Raw genomic sequence first — 18,015 nt, 5'->3', positions numbered from 1 at the left:
TGAAACGAGTGTCTGTTTTACTGACAAGTAGCTGAAGGAATAAGACCTATGTGTACTATAGCTCAAAAAAGCTGTCATTTTGGGGCACCTAGGTGGCTCAGTCAGTTAAGCATCTGCCTTCAACTCAGATCATGATCTCAGGGTTCTGGGATTGAGTCCCGAGTAGGGCTTCCTGCTCGGCGGGGAGTCTGCTTCTCCCACTCCCTTGGCCCCCCACTTGTGTTTGTGCTCTCTAGTGCTATCTCTCTCTCTCTCTCAAATAAATAAATTATTTAAAAAAAAAAACAGCTGTCATTTTTAAAAAGTGGAAAAAGAAATTGGACCTGCCATCAACCCAGTAAACTCTGGTGGTACCCTGTGAATAGCAACCCCTCCTCCAATATGGAGGTTACACCCTCACAAACACAAGTTTTTGATTGAAGAATGATTAACGTAAGACATTATATTAGTTTTAGATGCACAACATTGATTCGACAACTCTGTACATTACTCAAATCTTTCCACAAGTAAGTGCAGTCGCCATTTGTCACCTTCCAACATTGTTACAATATTATTGACTACATTCCCCATGTTATACTATTCATCTCTTTGACTTATTATTATAATTGGAAGTTTGTACCTCTTAATCTACTTATTTTACCTTCCCCCCCCACCTCTCCTCTGGCAACTGCCAGTTTCTTCTCTGTATTTAACAATCTGTTTTGTTATTTGTTTGTTTAGATTCCACATATAAGTAAAATTATATATTTGTCTTTCTCTTTCTTTTTTGACTTTGTATAATATCTTCTATTTCTATCCATTTTGTCACAAAGGGAAAGCTATCTTTTTATGGGTAAGTAATATTCTGTGTGTGTGTGTGTGTGTGTGTGTGTATATATATCCATAAATATATGTACATCCTCTATATCTATATGGAATTTGTGTGTGTGTGTATATATATATATGTAATATATATGTGTGTGTATATATATGTATATATAATATGTATTATATATATGTAATATTCCACATGTGTGTGTATATATCCATGTACATATATTCATCCTATATATCTATTCATCTAGTAATGCACACTTGAATTTTCACCATTGTAAATAATGCTGCAATAAACATAGAGGTGAAGATACCTTTTGAATTTGTATTTTTGTTTTCTTTAGGTCAATGTCCAATAATGGAATTACTAGATTTTAAAGTATTTCTATTTTTAATCTTTTGAGGAAACTCCATAAAATTTTCCACAGTGGTTGCACTAATTTACATTCCTGCAACAGGAATGTAATTCCAGTTTTTTTGTAGAGTCTTTAGGGTTTCTATATATAGTATCATGTCATCTGCATATAATGAAATCTTTACTTCTTCCAGATAATTCCCTTCATTCCACATCCTCACCAACACTTGTTTTTTATCTTTTTGATATTAGCTTTTCTGACCAATGTGAGATGATAATCTCATTGTGTTTTCTTATATACATTTCTCCCATGAGTAGTAATGTTGAAGGTATATTCACATCTGTTCATCTTCTGCATGTTTTGTTAGTCTCTATGTTTTTGAGTTATGTCTATTGAGGTCCTCTGCCCATTTTTCAATTTTGTTTTCTTTATTGGTGTTGAGGTGTATAAGTTTTTTTTTAATATTTTATTTTTTTTATTTTTTTTAATTTTTATTAATTTTATTTTTTATAAACATATAATATATTTTTATCCCCAGGGGTATAGGTCTGTGAATCACCAGGTTTACACACTTCACAACACTCACCATAGCACATACCCTCCCCAGTGTCCATAATCCCGCCCCCCTCCAAACACCCCTCCCCCCATCAACCCTCAGTTTGTTTTGTGAGATTAAGAGTCACTTATGGTTTGTCTCCTCCCAATTCCATCTTGTTTCATTTACTCTTCTCCTACCCCCTTAACCCCCCATGTTGCATCTCCTCTCCCTCATATCAGGGAGATCATATGATAGTTGTCTTTCTCTGATTGACTTATTTCGCTAAGCATGATACCCTCTAGTTCCGTCCACGTCGTCGCAAATGGCAAGATTTCATTTCTTTTGAAGGCTGAATATTATTCCATTGTGTATATATACCACTTCTTCTTTATCCATTCGTCTGTTGATGGACATCTAGGTTCTTTCCATAGTTTGGCTATTGTAGACATTGCTGCTATAAACATTCGGGTGCACGTGCCCCTTCGGATCACTACGTTTGTATCTTTAGGGTAAATACCCAGCAGTGCAATTGCTGGGTCATAGGGTAGTTCTATTTTCAACATTTTGAGGAACCTCCATGCTGTTTTCCAGAGTGGTTGCACCAGCTTGGATTCCCACCAACAGTGTAGGAGGGTTCCCCTTTCTCCGCATCCTTGCCAGCATCTGTCATTTCCTGACTTGTTCATTTTGGCCATTCTGACTGGTGTGAGGTGATATCTCATTGTGGTTTTGATTTGTATTTCCCTGATGCCTAGTGATGTGGAGCACTTTTTCATGTGTCTGTTGGCCATCTGGATGTCTTCTTTGCAGAAATGTCTGTTCATGTCCTCTGCCCATTTCTTGATTAGATTATTTGTTCTTTGGGTGTTGAGTTTGCTAAGTTCTTTATAGATTTTGGACACTAGCCCTTTATCTGATATGTCATTTGCAAATATCTTCTCCCATTCTGTCAGTTGTCTTTTGGTTTTGTTCACTGTTTCCTTTGCTGTGCAAAAGCTTTTGATCTTGATAAAATCCCAATAGTTCATTTTTGCCCTTGCTTCCCTTGCCTTTGGCGATGTTCCTAGGAAGATGTTGCTGTGGCTGAGGTCGAAGAGGTTGTTGCCTGTGTTCTCCTCAAGGATTTTGATGGATTCCTTTCTCACATTGAGATCCTTCATCCATTTTGAGTCTATTTTCGTGTGTGGTGTAAGGAAATGATCCAATTTCATTTTTCTGCATGTGGCTGTCCAATTTTCCCAAAACCATTTATTGAAGAGGCTGTCTTTTTTCCATTGGACATTCTTTCCTGCTTTGTCGAAGATGAGTTGTCCATAGAGTTGAGGGTCCATTTCTGGGCTCTCTATTCTGTTCCATTGATCTATGTGTCTGTTTTTGTGCCAGTACCATGCTGTCTTGATGATGACAGCTTTGTAATAGAGCTTGAAGTCTGGAATTGTGATGCCACCAACTTTGGCTTTCTTTTTCAATATTCCTTTGGCTATTCGAGGTCTTTTCTGGTTCCATATAAATTTTAGGATTCTTTGTTCCATTTCTTTGAAAAAAATGGATGATACTTTGATAGGAATTGCATTAAATATGTAGATTGCTTTAGGTAGCATAGACATTTTCACAATATTTATTCTTCCAACCCAGGAGCATGGAACATTTTTCCATTTCTTTGTGTCTTCCTCAATTTCTTTCATGAGTACTTTATAGTTTTCTATGTATAGATTCTTAGTCTCTTTGGTTAGGTTTATTCCTAGGTATCTTATAGTTTTGGGTGCAATTGTAAATGGGATGGACTCCTTAATTTCTCTTTCTTCTGTCTTGTTGTTGGTGTAGAGAAATGCAACTGATTTCTGTGCATTGATTTTATATCCTGACACTTTACTGAATTCCTGGACAAGTTCTAGCAGTTTTGGGGTGGAGTCTTTTGGGTTTTCCACATATAGTATCATATCATCTGCAAAGAGTGATAGTTTGACTTCTTCTTTGCCGATTTGGATGCCTTTAATTTCCTTTTGTTGTCTGATTGCTGAGGCTAGGACTTCTAGTACTATGTTGAATAGCAGTGGTGATAACAGACATCCCTGCCGTGTTCCTGACCTTAGCGGAAAAGCTTTCAGTTTTTCTCCATTGAGAATGATATTTGCAGTGGGTTTGTCAGAGATGGCTTTGATAATATTGAGGTATGTGCCCTCTATCCCTACACTTTGAAGAGTTTTGATCAGGAAGGGATGCTGTACTTTGTCAAATGCTTTTTCAGCATGTATGGAGATTATCATATGGTTCTTGTTCTTTCTTTTATTAATGTGTTGTATCACATTGATTGATTTGCAGATGTTGAACCAACATTGCAGCCCTGGATAAATCCCACTTGGTCGTGGTGAATAATCCTTTTAATGTACTGTTGAATCCTATTGGCTAGTATTTTGACGAGAATTTTTGCATCTGTGTTCATCAAGGATATTGGTCTGTAGTTCTCTTTTTTGATGGGATCCTTGTCTGGTTTGGGGATCAAGGTGATGCTGGCCGCATAAAATGAGTTTGGAAGTTTTCCTTCCATTTCTATTTTTTGGAACAGTTTCAGGAGAATAGGAATTAGTTCTTCTTTAAATGTTTGGTAGAATTCCCCCGGGAAGCCGTCTGGCCCTGGGCTTTTGTTTGTTTGGAGATTTTTGATGACTGTTTCAATCTCCTTACTGCTTGTGGGTCTGTTGAGGCTTTCTATTTCTTCCTGGTTCAGTTGTGGTAGTTTATATGTCTCTAGGAATGCATCCATTTCTTCCAGATTGTCAAATTTGTTGGCGTAGAGTTGCTCATAGTATGTTCTTATAATTGTCTGTATTTCTTTGGTGTTCATTGTGATCTCTCCTCTTTCATTCATGATTTTATGTGTTTGGGTCCTTTCTCTTTTCTTTTTGAGAAGTCTGGCCAGGGGTTTATCAATCTTATTAATTCTTTCAAAGAACCAGCTCCTAGTTTCGTTGATTTGTTCTATTGTTTTTTTGTTTGTTTGTTTCTATTTCATTGATTTCTGCTCTGATCTTTATGATTTCTCTTCTCCTGCTGGGTTTAGGGTTTCTTTCTTGTTCTTTCTCCAGCTCCTTTAGGTGTAGGGTTAGGTTGTGTACCTGAGACCTTTCTTGTTTCTTGAGAAAGGCTTGTACTGCTATATATTTTCCTCTCAGGACTGCCTTTGTTGTGTCCCACAGATTTTGAACCGATGTGTTTTCATTATCATTTGTGTCCATGAATTTTTTCAATTCTTCTTTAATTTCCTGGTTGACCCATTCATTCTTTAGAGGGATGCTGTTTAGTCTCCATATATTTGAGTTCTTTCCAAATTTCCTCTTGTGATTGAGTTCTAGCTTCAGAGCATTGTGGTCTGAAAATATGCAGGGAATGATCCCAATCTTTTGATACTGGTTGAGACCTGATTTAGGACCAAGAATGTGATCTATTCTGGAGAATGTTCCATGTGCACTAGAGAAGAATGTGTATTCTGTTGCTTTGGGATGAAATGTTCTGAATATATCTGTGATGTCCATCTGGTCCAGTGTGTCATTTAAGGCCTTGATTTCCTTGTTGATCTTTTGCTTGGATGATCTGTCCATTTTCAGTGAGGGGAGTGTTAAAATCCCTACTATTATTGTAGTATTGTGGATATGTTTCTTTGATTTTGTTACTAATTGGTTTTTATAGTTGGCTTCTCCCACGTTAGGGGCATAGATATTTAAAATTGTTAGATCTTCTTGTTGGACAGATCCTTTGAGTATGATATAGTGTCCTTCCTCATCTCTTATTATAGTCTTTGGCTTAAAATCTAATTGATCTGCTATAAGGATTGCCACCCCTGCTTTCTTCTGATGTCCATTAGCATGGTAAATTCTTTTCCACCCCCTCACTTGAAACCTGTGTCTTCAGCTTTAAGATGAGTTTCTTGTAGGCAACATATAGATGGGTTTTGTTTTTTTATCCATTCTGATACCCTGTGTCTCTTGATTGGGGCATTTAGCCCATTAACATTCAGGGTAAGTATTGAGAGATATGAATTTAGTGCCATTGTATTGCCTATAAGGTGACTGTTATTGTATATTGTCTCTGTTTCTTTCTGATCTACTTCTTTGAGGGTCTCTCTTTGCTTAGAGGACCCCTTTCAATATTTCCTGTAGAGCTGGTTTGGTATTTGCAAATTCTTTCAGTTTTTGTTTGTCCTGGAAGCTTTTAATCTCTCCTTCTATTTTCATTGATAGCCTAGCTGGATATAGTATTCTTGGCTGCATGTTTTTCTCGTTTAGTACTCTGAATATATCATGCCAGCTCCTTCTGGCCTGCCAGGTCTCTGTGGATAAGTCTGCTGCCAATCTAATATTTTTACCATTGTACGTTACAGACTTCTTTTCCCGGGCTGCTTTCAGGATCTTTTCTTTGTCACTAAGACTTGTAAATTTTACTATTAAGTGTCGGGGTGTGGGCCTATTCTTATTGATTTTGAGGGGGTTCTCTGAACCTCCTGGATTTTGATGCTTGTTCCCTTTGCCATATTGGGGAAATTCTCTCCAATAATTCTCTCCAATATACCTTCTGCTCCCCTCTCTATTTCCTCTTCTTCTGGAATCCCAATTATTCTAATGTTGTTTCGTTATGGTGTCACTTATCTTCGAATTCTGCCCTCGTGGTCCAGTAGCTGTTTGTCCCTCTTTTGCTCAGCTTCTTTATTCTCTGTCATTTGGTCTTCTATATCGCTAATTCTTCTGCCTCATTTATCCTAGCAGTGAGAGCCTCCATTCTTGATTGCACCTCATTAATAGCTTTTTTGATTTCAACTTGGTTAGATTTTAGTACTTTTATTTCTCCAGAAAGGGCTTTTATATCTCCCGAGAGGGTTGCTTTAATATCTTCCATGCCTTTTTCAAGTCCGGCTAGAACCTTGAGAATTGTCATTCTGAACTCTATATCTGACATATTACCAATGTCTGTATTGATTAGGTCCCTAGCCTTTGGTACTGCCTTTTGTTCTTTTTTTTTGTGGTGAATTTTTCTGCCTTGTCATTTTGTCCAGATAAGAGTATATGGCGAGGCAAGTAAAATACTAAAAGGGTGGCAACAACCCCAGGATAATATGCTTTAGCCAAATCAAAAGAGATCCCAAATCGTGAGTGGTGAGAAAGGGGATAAAAAGAGGTTCAGAAAGAAAAAAAAAAAAGAAACAATTAAAAAAAGAAAACCGATAAAGAAAAAATATAAAAAGGAAAATATATATAAATAAATAAATATATATATATATATATATATATATATTAGATAAACTATTTAAAAAACGTTAAAAAAGAAAACGGTAAAAGTTAAAAAAATTTAGCAGAAGAAGAGAAAAAAAATTGAAAAAGAAAAAAAATTAAATCAACTGCAAGGCTAAAGAATCATGGGGAGAAAGCCATGAGTTCCTTGCTTTGCTTTCTCCTCCTCTGGAATTCCGCTGCTCTCCTTGGTATTGAAACTGCACTCCTTGGTAGGTGAACTTGGTCCTGGCTGGCTTTCTTGTTGATCTTCTGGGTGAGGGGCCTGTTGTAGTGATTCTCAAGTGTCTTTGCCCCAGGTGGAGTTGCACCGCCCTTACCAGGGGTCGGGTTGAGTAATCCTCTCGGGTTTGCTTTCGGGAGCTTTTGTTCCCTGAGCGCTTTCCGTAGAGTTCTGGAGGGCGGGAATGAAGATGGCGGCCTCCCGGTCTCCAGCCCGGAGGAGCTGAGAGCCTGGGGTCCCACTCCTCAGTGCGCCCTCAGAGAATAGCGCCCAATTACTCCCGTCACCCTGGCCTCCGGCCGCGCTCTGAGCTGACCGAGCCTGCAACCGGTTCAAGGTAACCCCGAGCTTAGAGCTCACTACTCTGCTCTGTCTCTGTAGCCGGCTTCCCCATTCTAATACCTGTAAGCTTTGCGACACTCAGACACCCCCGATCCTTCTGTGACCCTGCGAGACCTGAGGTCGCGCTGACCCCGCCTGGGCTTCACCCCGGTTAAGCCTCTGGAGCGATGTCCCTTAGCGGAACAGACTTTTAAAAGTCCTGATTTTGTGCTCCGTTGCTCCGCCGCTTGCCGGGAGCCGGCCCCTCCCCCCAAGGTCTATCTTCCCATCGCTTTGGATTCACTTCTCCGCCAGTCCTACCTTTCAGAAAGTGGTTGATTTTCTGTTTCTAGAGTTGTTGTTCTTCTTCTCTTCGATCTCCCGTTGGATTTGTAGGTGTTTGCAATCTTTAGATAAGCTATCTATCTGATCTCCCGCTACCTGAAATAGTCTCAGCCTGCTACTTCTCCGCCATCTTGACTCCTCCCCCTACCACTCTCATGTTTTAAATTCATTAATAAAGAGTGAGCCTCCAAGCCCTAGGCATCCCACATTTGGCCCCAACAAAGACAGAACCTCAAGTCCAGCTCTCTCTCTCTCTCCCCTTAACTTCACCGTGTGGCCCCTTGCATACCGTGTGTCCTCCAACACCTGTGAGTAATACATCTTGTTTTTCAAAGTTCCCTGATGGGTTTTGCTTAGGTGTATCTTCTAATCATAATAAGAAGTACAAGGGCCAGTCCAGCCGCAGCATTGGCTCAGGCCATGGCAATATCTATGCTGGCTAGCCTCAAGTATTAGAGACCCAGGTTAATGCCCCAGTCTCTCCCAGACACTATAGCCACTGTCAATAGGCTGAGACTGACATAAAAGAATGGGTTAAAGTCACAGAAAGTATTGCCACATCTTGTGTGAAATACTTGGTATGAAAATATGCATTCAGATCTTGGTACTCTTAATCAAATAAATCTAATAGATTCCTTTTCCTGTGATCCTAGCTCCCAGCTGCTACTTGGCATATTTCTATTAGATGAAAGAAACATAATATACTTTTTTCATATCCTGAACTTATTGGTGACAAATAAATTAACTTTTCTTCCTAAATCTGTGACCTGAAGTGTTGAAGCCAGCTCATTCACACCCCTGAGGAAAGTGAGTAGGAGCTAGGATAGACCATTTCTGTGACCACATCTGACCTATTCATGGACTTTGCACCTGTCTGCTCAACTGAGTACCTCTGCTGGGTCCTGATGAAGAGGGTGCTGAGACCTCAAAGTCCCAACTCCCTGCCCCCATTGCCTGCTCATCTGTCCATAACCTGAACCCTGATGCTGATCAACCTTGTATACAGAGCTGCCCAAGCCATGGCCCAATTGCCCTTCCAGTGAAGTACTGTATCCATGTGACCCCACCAGGCCAGGGTGAGAACACATAACTTTATGAGAATTGCAGGGTCCTCCAAGAGTGGTCATTGTTGGTGTGTATGAGCCTTCAGGACATTGAGGCCCAGAGCACTGACCCAGAAGTCAAGAAAGGCCCATCAAGGATCAACCTGGGATGCAAGTGGCCCTCCATTCTCCCTTCCTTGCAGACCCTATTCATGTCGTACCTCTGGTCTCTCTCTCTCTCTCTGAAGAGGAACTGAATGTCCCCTTTAAAAAGGGACATAGGCCTTTATGGTGGGAGCCCATGAGACAGGTTCAACAGGAGAGGGCAGTGGTGCTTAGAAGGAGAACCAGAACTGTGAGCAGGTCTTCCAAAGTCTTCTGAATGAGACCAGCAGTAAGAGATGCATGTCACATAGGAACTAAGCACACATTCAACACTTGTGCACACACACACACTCATTCATCCAAAACTATGTTTCACCACACAATTGGTGTTCTACTCACATCTATTCTAATCAGTTAACCTTTTTAAAAATGCTGGTCATATTCAGCCTCCTCCAAGGCCTTGTGCATGTGCGTTGTCCTGTTCGTATGTTTTGTGTTGGTGAATAAGGTCAGGCTTATGCAAGTTTTAGTAAATGAATACATGAAAGTGAAAAATAAAATAAAATATAACGTTATTCATATTCATAAAACAGATTTCACCACCTAAGACATACAATGAGGACACTTGTTAGGTAATTTCCCATACAGGTTGCACCATGCCTGTTTATCCTGAGCACCAACAAGGGAGATTCATGGAGAAGTGGAACCCACCTTATACCAGATGAATAGCCTGAAACATCAAGGACTTTTGTCAGCTCAAAACTCATTGTGGGTCAAGCCCCAGATGTGTTCTTTATCTGATCATCACAAGGAAAGTCTAAGGGGAAACCAATATCCCAGTTTGTTCCAGGAAAGTGGAACAACTCCTCATGCTCAGTGGGCCTGTTCTTGAATAGACCAGAACTAACTTGGAAAGATGATGAGAGGTACATTGCCTCCATATGGGAGGGCTGGGTGGATCTGGGAGATCCAGAGTTTGGGTGCTGAGCTTTGTCATTGAAGAATATCAGGGGTGGGGGGACTGTTGTGAATACTCACTGAAATGGATAGGCCAGTCCCCACGCTCTCCTGCCCTGGTGTCAGGCTCCACCTTCCATGTCTTCATACTAGCAGGCTTAGTAACCAAGTTGGGTTGTAGCAGCTCTCTCAGTTATGTGTTCCAGGAAGAGGGGGCGACCATGATCAGGAAGATGTCAGTGGTCCTCCTATAAAGTTACCTCTCCTTGAGGAAGGGTCCAGCCCTCAGGCAGAGGCCATCCCCTCTGGGACTATCCAAAATACCTCCAGGCCCCATTTTCTCCAGAAGGAAGGAAGGGAATTATGTTGGGCTCAGATTTTCTAGGAAGAGCCTAGAGAGAAGGAGGGAAGAGGAGCTGGGAAGGACAGTGCAATTTTGTACATTTTTCTGCTCTAGCACCGCTCATGCTCAGAGCTCTATCATTTCTAGATAAAGCAGTTGGCAGGACCCTAGATCCAGCAAGAAGGAAGTCAGGAAAGGTCAGTTTCAGTTTCTATTCCTGGAAAGGACTCCAGTTCTCAAAAATAGAAATGCCCTAAGTCCACTTCTGTTCCAGAGGGCAGGGACAATTCAGAGGCTGCATGAACTCCATACTGGGCCCAGACCACTAAGAAGTCCACATTTAGCCCCTGTGGGGGTAGCCCCTGAGATGGGTGCACACACTGCCCATAAAATTGTTCCCTGGGAGTTCCCAACATGTCCACCTCAGGACCTCCCTGGCTTCCATCTGCTGAGAGCAGATGCAGATGCTACCTCCACCATCGAGTGTCCTTTCTGAATTCAGCTGTGGCCTCTCCTGGTGTCAATGCATCAGCCCCAACCAGTTTCAGGGCTGAGTCCCAGCGCTGCTCACTACTGACTGGGTAACTCTGGGCAGCTCTTCAACCTCTCAGTGATTGTCACTTTCTCATTCTCATGTGGAAGCAGAAAGGAAAGCTCTTCAGGGTCTTTGTGGACAGGAATGAGGCACCAGGGAGGTGTCTTATGACTGTAACAGGGTGATAGAAATGGTTTGCTTTGCAAAGTTGTCTGCCAAGATTGCAAATATTCACAACAAGCTATACAACTTTAGACAGCCAAGAGACTCTCAACATGGCGCCACAACCCTTGATCCTTCTTCTGTGTTAGAAAACCACAGCTAGGGATGCCTGCATGGATCAGTTAGTTAAGTGTCCGTTTTTGGCTCAGGTCATGATGTCAGGGTTTGGCTCTCTGCTCAGCAGAGGGAGTCTGCTTCTCCCTTTCTCGCTCTGTTCTCTCTTTCTCTCTCTCTCAAATAAATAGATAAAATCTTTTTTAAAAAAAAGGCAGGGGGACGGAAAGCACAGCTATCAAGTTGAGGATGAGAAGGCAAGCCTGTTGCAAGGGGATGTGTTTTCCTTCTGGGAAAAAAGTAAGGGCTGGGATGGTCTTCCTACCTCAGATGATCTCCAGGGAAAGAGGCTGGACTCCCATTCTTTGTCTGACACTGAGGAGGTAGGTGGCCAACAGTGTGAACGAGCCCCAGATGGCCCCACCTACCTAGGGATATTCACCACCCCAAGCCATCAGCAGAATTGCAACTGTCCCAACTATGTGTGTCTTTCTTTCACTGTGGGAAGAAAGAACTCAGAAGAAGTTGAGAGTAAGGGAATAAGATTTAGTGCTTTGGTTTTATCAGCCTTCTCCCAGGGTGAATAAGAGCTTTCACGTACCTGGCTGGCATTCATTATTTCCCTGGCAGTGAAAAGTGTAAAAGGAGGTAGGAGTTAAGAGGATAGAGAGGTGTCTGGGAGCAGGAGATGGAGCTGTGAGGTGTCTGCAAACCAAGACCTGTGGGCCCAGCTAGTCAACAATTGTGAGAGATTTTGGGTCATTATCAACTCAGCATTGAAGACTCAGCTAGAATCTGTCTGAGGGGACTTAAATTTCTCCAGGAGGTGCCATGATGGTTGGCCATCACTATGGGCATCTGGGGTGAGCCCTGTCATTCAGCAGCCCAACAATCTCATAGTGCCTTAATCTTTTTGTTCCCCACGAGGACAAAACTCCTCTCATGGCCTGACTTTGGGTATAGTGACTTGGACTACCAGAGGGTTGGTGTTGGTGAGAGGGAAACTTCCCAACCCTGATCCTTGGTGCTCCTGCCTGAAGCTTCTTCTTACAATCTTCTCACCAGTTGGGTCAGTGGTAAAACAGCCCCTCTCCTAACTTCTGTCCAGCTCAGGGGCTATGAGAATTCGGACACTGTTGGAACAGGTGATGTGAAAAGTCCAACTCCCAGGTTAGCTGGGCCTCTCTCCTACAGTAGCAGCCCTAAATCAACACAGCAAGGGACAAATGAAATCAATTCCTAGAAGTCAGCATCAAGAAAGAAAGAGGTAAACTTTAGTGATCTTTGTTGGGATGCCTTTTCTCCTGCATAATTGTGAGGTGGGATGACAGAGAACTCTAACTGAAAACTAACTGTGGTCAAGTTACTGCTATCATAGTTGACACTCTTAACGAGTAAGAGATGTGGTACTTTTATCACTCACTTCTTTCAAATGCAGGTGAGATTGTTGAGTCATTTGCCTAAGGTCACAGAGCTGGGTCAAGAGGAAAATGGGATTACACTCTAGACACTTTTTTTTTTAATGAAAGAAGATATTACTTGAAGACCACTTATGGGGCGCCTGGGTGGCTCAGCAGGTTAAAGCATCTGCCTTTGGCTCAGGTCATGATCCCAGGGTCCTGGGATCAAGCCCCGCATGGGGTTCTGTGCTCAGCAGGGAGCCTGCTTCCTCTTCTCTCTCTGCCTATCTCTACATATTTGTGATCTCTCTCTCTCTGTCAGGTGAATAGATAAAATCTTTAAAAAAATAAAATAAAGACCATTTATATACATTATAGTTTCTATGAGTTAAGCATGTGGCTATTTCCATGTGTTTCTTTTTCTTTCTTCCAAGTGTTATTTAAATCCAATTAGTAGACATAAGAGTGTAATATTACTTTCAGATGTGGGATTTTGTGATGCAAGTCTTATATACAAGACCTAGAGCTCATCACAAGGGCACTCCTTAATCTACATCAAATATTTAACACATCCTTCTACCCCGCTCCCCTATGGTAAGTACCATTTTGTTCTCTCTAGTTAAGAATCTGTTTCTTGTGGAAAGGATGTGGAGAAAGGGGAACGCTCTTACACTGTTGGTGGGAACACAAGTTGGTGCAGCCACTTTGGAAAACAGTGTGGAGATTCCTTAAGAAATTAAAAATGCAGCTTCCCTATGACCCTGCAGTTGCACTACTGGGTATTTACCCCAAAGATACAGATGTAGTGAAAAGAAGGGCCATCTGTACCCCAATGTTTATAGCAGCAATGGCCATGGTCGCCAAACTGTGGAAAGAACCAAGATGCCCTTCAACAGACGAATGGATAAAGAAGATGTGGTCCATATACACTATGGAGTATTATGCCTCCATCAGAAAGGATGAATACCCAACTTTTGTAGCAACATGGACGGGACTGGAAGAGATTATGCTGAGCAAAGTAAGTCAAGCAGAGAGAGTCAATTATCATATGGTTTCACTTATTTGTGGAGCATACCAAATAACATGGAGGACATAGGGAGATGGAGAGAAGAAGGGAGTTGAGGGAAACTGGAAGAGGAGATGAACCATGAGAGACTATGGACTCTGAAAAACAATCTGAGGGTTTTGAAGGGGCGGGGGGTGGGAGGTTGGAGGAGCCGGGTGGTGGGTATTATGGAGGGCACATATTGCATGGAGCACTGGGTATGGTGCATAAACAATGAATTCTGTTATGCTGAAAATAAATTTTTAAAAAATGAAAAAAGGGAAATAATCAAGATTAGAGCAGAGATCAATGAGGTAGAAAACAGAGATACAGTAGAACATATCAATGAAACTAGAAGTTGGTTTTTTGAAAGAATCAATAAGATCGATAAACCATTGGCCACACTAATCCAAAAGAAAAGAGAGAAAGCCAAAATTAATAAAATTATGAATGAAAAGGGAGAGATCACAACTAACACCAAGGAAGTAGAAACAATCATCAGAAGTTATTATCAACAGTTATATGCCAATAAGCTAAGCAACCTAGATGAAATGGATGCATTCCTGGAAACCATAAATTCCCCAAATTTGGTGAACCATGAGAGACTATGGACTCTGAAAAACGATCTGAGAATTTTGAAGGGGTGGGGGGTGGGAGGTTGGGGGCACCAGGTGGTGGGTATTGTAGAGGGCACGGATTGCATGGAGCACTGGGTGTGGTGCAAAAATAATGAATACTGTTATGCTGAAAAAAATAAAAAAATTTAAAAAAAAAAAAGAAGAAGAAGAATTGAAGGAAAAAAAAAAATTCCCCAAATTGAACCAGGAAGAAATTGACAACCTGAATAGACCAGTATCCTGTAACGAGAATGAAGCAGTGATCAAAAACCTCCCAAAAACAAGAGCCCGGGACCTGATGGATTCCCTGGGGAATTCTACCAAACTTTCAAAGAAGAAATAACACCTATTCTCCTGAAGCTGTTTCAAAAAATTGAAGCAGAAGGAAAACTTCCAAACTCTTTCTATGAAGCCAGCATTACCCTGATCTCCAAACCAGGCAAAGACCCTTCCAAAAAGGAGAATTTCAGACCAATATCACTGATGAATATGGATGCTAAGATTCTCAACAAGATCCTAGCAAACAGGATCCAACAGCACATTAAAAAGATTATCCACCATGACCAGGTGGGATTCATTCCTGGGCTACAAGGATGGCTCAACATTCGCAAATCAATCAATGTGATAGAACAAATCAGTAAGAGAAGAGAGAAGAACCACATGGTCCTCTCAATTGATGCAGAAAAAGCATTTGACAAAATCCAGCATCCGTTCCTGATTAAAACGCTTCAAAGTATAGGGATAGAGGGAACATTCCTGAACTTCATAAAATCTATCTATGAAATACCCACAGCAAATATCACCCTCAATGGAAAAAAGCTTGCAGCCTTCCCACTGAGATCAGGAACACGACAAGGATGCCCACTCTCACCACTCTTGTTCAACATAGTATTAGAAGTCCTAGCAACAGCAAGCAGAAAACAAAGAGAAATAAAAAGTATCCAAATTGGCAATGAAGAAGTCAAACTCTCTCTCTTCACAGACGACATGATTCTTTATATGGAAAGTCCAAAAGACTCCACCCCCAAACTACTAGAACTCATACAACAATTCAGCAACGTGGCAGGATACAAAGTCAATGTACAGAAATCAGTGACTTTCTTATACACTAACAGTGAAAATACAGAAAGGGAAATTAGAGAATCGATTCCATTTACTATAGCACCAAGAACCATAAGATACCTGGGAATAAACCTAACCAAAGAGGTAAAAGAGCTGTACTCGAGGAACTACAGAACACTCATGAAAGAAATTGAAGAAGACACAAAAAGATGGAAGACCATTCCATGCACTTGGATCGGAAGAATAAACATTGTTAAAATGTCTATACTGCCTAGAACAATCTATATTTTTAATGCCATTCCGATCAAAATTCCACCAGTATTTTTCAAAGATCTGGAGCAAATAATCCAGAAAATGTATGGAATCAGAAGAGACCCTGAATCGCTAAGGAAATGTTGAAAAACAAAATACAACTGGGGGCATCACGTTACCGGATTTCAAGCTTTACTACAAAGCTGTGATCACCAAGACAGCATGGTATTGGCATAAAAACAGACATTCAGACCAGTGGAACAGAATAGAGAGCCCAGATATGGACCCTAAACTCTATGGGCAAATAATCTTCGACAAAACAGGAAAAAATATACAGTGGAAAAAAGTCTCTTCAATAAATGGTGCTGGGAAAACTGGGCAGCTAAATGTAGAAGAATGAAACTCAACCATTCTCTTACACCATACACAAAGATAAACTCAAAATGGATAAAAGACCTCAACGTGAGACAGGAATCCATCAGAATCCTAGAGGAGAACATAGGCAGTAACCTCTTCGATATCAGCCACAGCAACTTCTTTCAAGATATGTCTCTAAAGGCAAAGGAAACAAAAGCAAAGATGAAGTTTTGGGACTTCATCAAGATCAAAAGCTTCTGCACAGCAAAGGAAACAGTCAACAAAACAAAGAGGCAACCCACGGAATGGGAGAAGATATTTGCAAATGACAGTAGAGACAAAAGGTTGATATCCAGGATCTATAAAGAACTCCTCAAACTCAACACACACAAAACAGACAATCATATCAAAAAATGGGCAGAAGATATGAACAGACACTTCTCCAATGAAGACATACAAATGGCTATCAGACACATTAAAAAATGTTCATCATCACTAGCCATGAGGGAGAGTCAAATTAAAACCACATTGAGATATCACCTTACACCACTTAGAATGGCCAAAATTAGCAAGACAGGAAACAACGTGTGTTGGAGAGGATGTGGAGAAAGGGGAACCCTCTTCCACTGTTGGTGGGACTGCAAGTTGGTACAGCCACCTGGGAGAACAGTGTGGAGATTCCTCAAGAAATTAAAAATAGAGCTTCCCTCTGACCCTGCAATTGCACTACTGGGTATTTACCCCAAAGACACAGATGTAGTGAAAGGAAGGGCCATCTGTACCCCAATGTTTATAGCAGCAATGGCCACGGTCGTCAAACTGTGGGAAGAAACAAGATGCCCTTCAACGGATGAATGGATAAGGAAGATGTGGTCCATATACACTATGGAGTATTATGCCTCCATCAGAAATAATGAATACCCAACTTTTGTAGCAACATGGACGGGACTGGAAGAGATTATGCTGAGTGAAATAAGTCAAGCAGAGAGAGTCAATTATCATATGGTTTCACTTATTTGTGGAGCATAACAAATAGCATGGAGGACAAGGGGAGATGGAGAGGAGATGGGAGTTGAGGGAAATTGGAAGGGGAGGTGAACCATGAGAGACTATGGACTCTGAAAAACAATCTGAAGTGTTTGAAGGGGCGGGGGGTGGGAGGTTGGGGGAACCAGGTGGTGGGTATTGGAGAGGGCACGGATTGCATGGAGCACTGGGTGTGGTGCAAAAACAATGAATACTGTTATGCTGAAAAGAAATAAAAAATCAAAAAAAAAAAAGACAAAGAAGGACATACGTATCATTGAGAAAACACTCCAGCAAGAAGATATAGCAATCGTACACAATTTGTATGCACCCAGCAGGGGAGCATCCAGATATTAACACACATGAAGGAAATAACCAAAAGGACTACAATATTTGCAAGGGACTTGAACAACCTATTGACATCAATAAATAGATCATCCAGACAATCAACAAGGAAACTGTGGTTTTGATGACGCACTGGACCAGAGGGACTTAATGGATATTTACAGAAGCCTGCATCCAAAACAGCGGAATACACATTCTTTTTAAGTATCCATGGAACACTTCCCTGAATAGAACATGTTAGGCCACAAACAAGTTTCAACATATTAAAAAAAATTTAAGTCATGCTACACATCTTTTCTGACCACAACACCATGAAACTAGAAATCAACTATGAGACAACTATCTAAAAAGAACACAAATACATGAAGTTTAAATAACAAGCTACAAAACAGTAGATGGGTCAACCAAGAAATCAAAGAGAAGATTTGGAGAGAAATGAGAGAGAAATGGAGACATGGAGAGAAATGAGAATGAAAACACAACGTCCAGAATCTTTGGGATGAACCAAAGCTGTTCTAAGAGGGAAGATTTAGCAATACAGGACTATATCAAGAATCAAAAAAAATCTCAAATAACATAACCTTACACATAAAAGAGCTAGAAAAAGAACAATAAACAAGACCTAACACTAGTACAAGGAAGGAAATAATGATGACTAGAAGAGAAATAAAATATAAACAAAGAAAAAAAAAACAATAGAAAAGATCAATGAAAGAAGGAGGAAAATTTTTTTAAAAGATCGACAACATTAATAGATGTTTAGTGAGACTCATC

The sequence above is a fragment of the Lutra lutra genome, chromosome 5, assembly GCF_902655055.1.
Source record: "Lutra lutra chromosome 5, mLutLut1.2, whole genome shotgun sequence".
Lineage (NCBI taxonomy): Eukaryota > Metazoa > Chordata > Mammalia > Carnivora > Mustelidae > Lutra > Lutra lutra.
The sequence above is the reverse complement of the archived record's forward strand: the minus strand, read 5'-3'. Positions refer to the sequence as shown.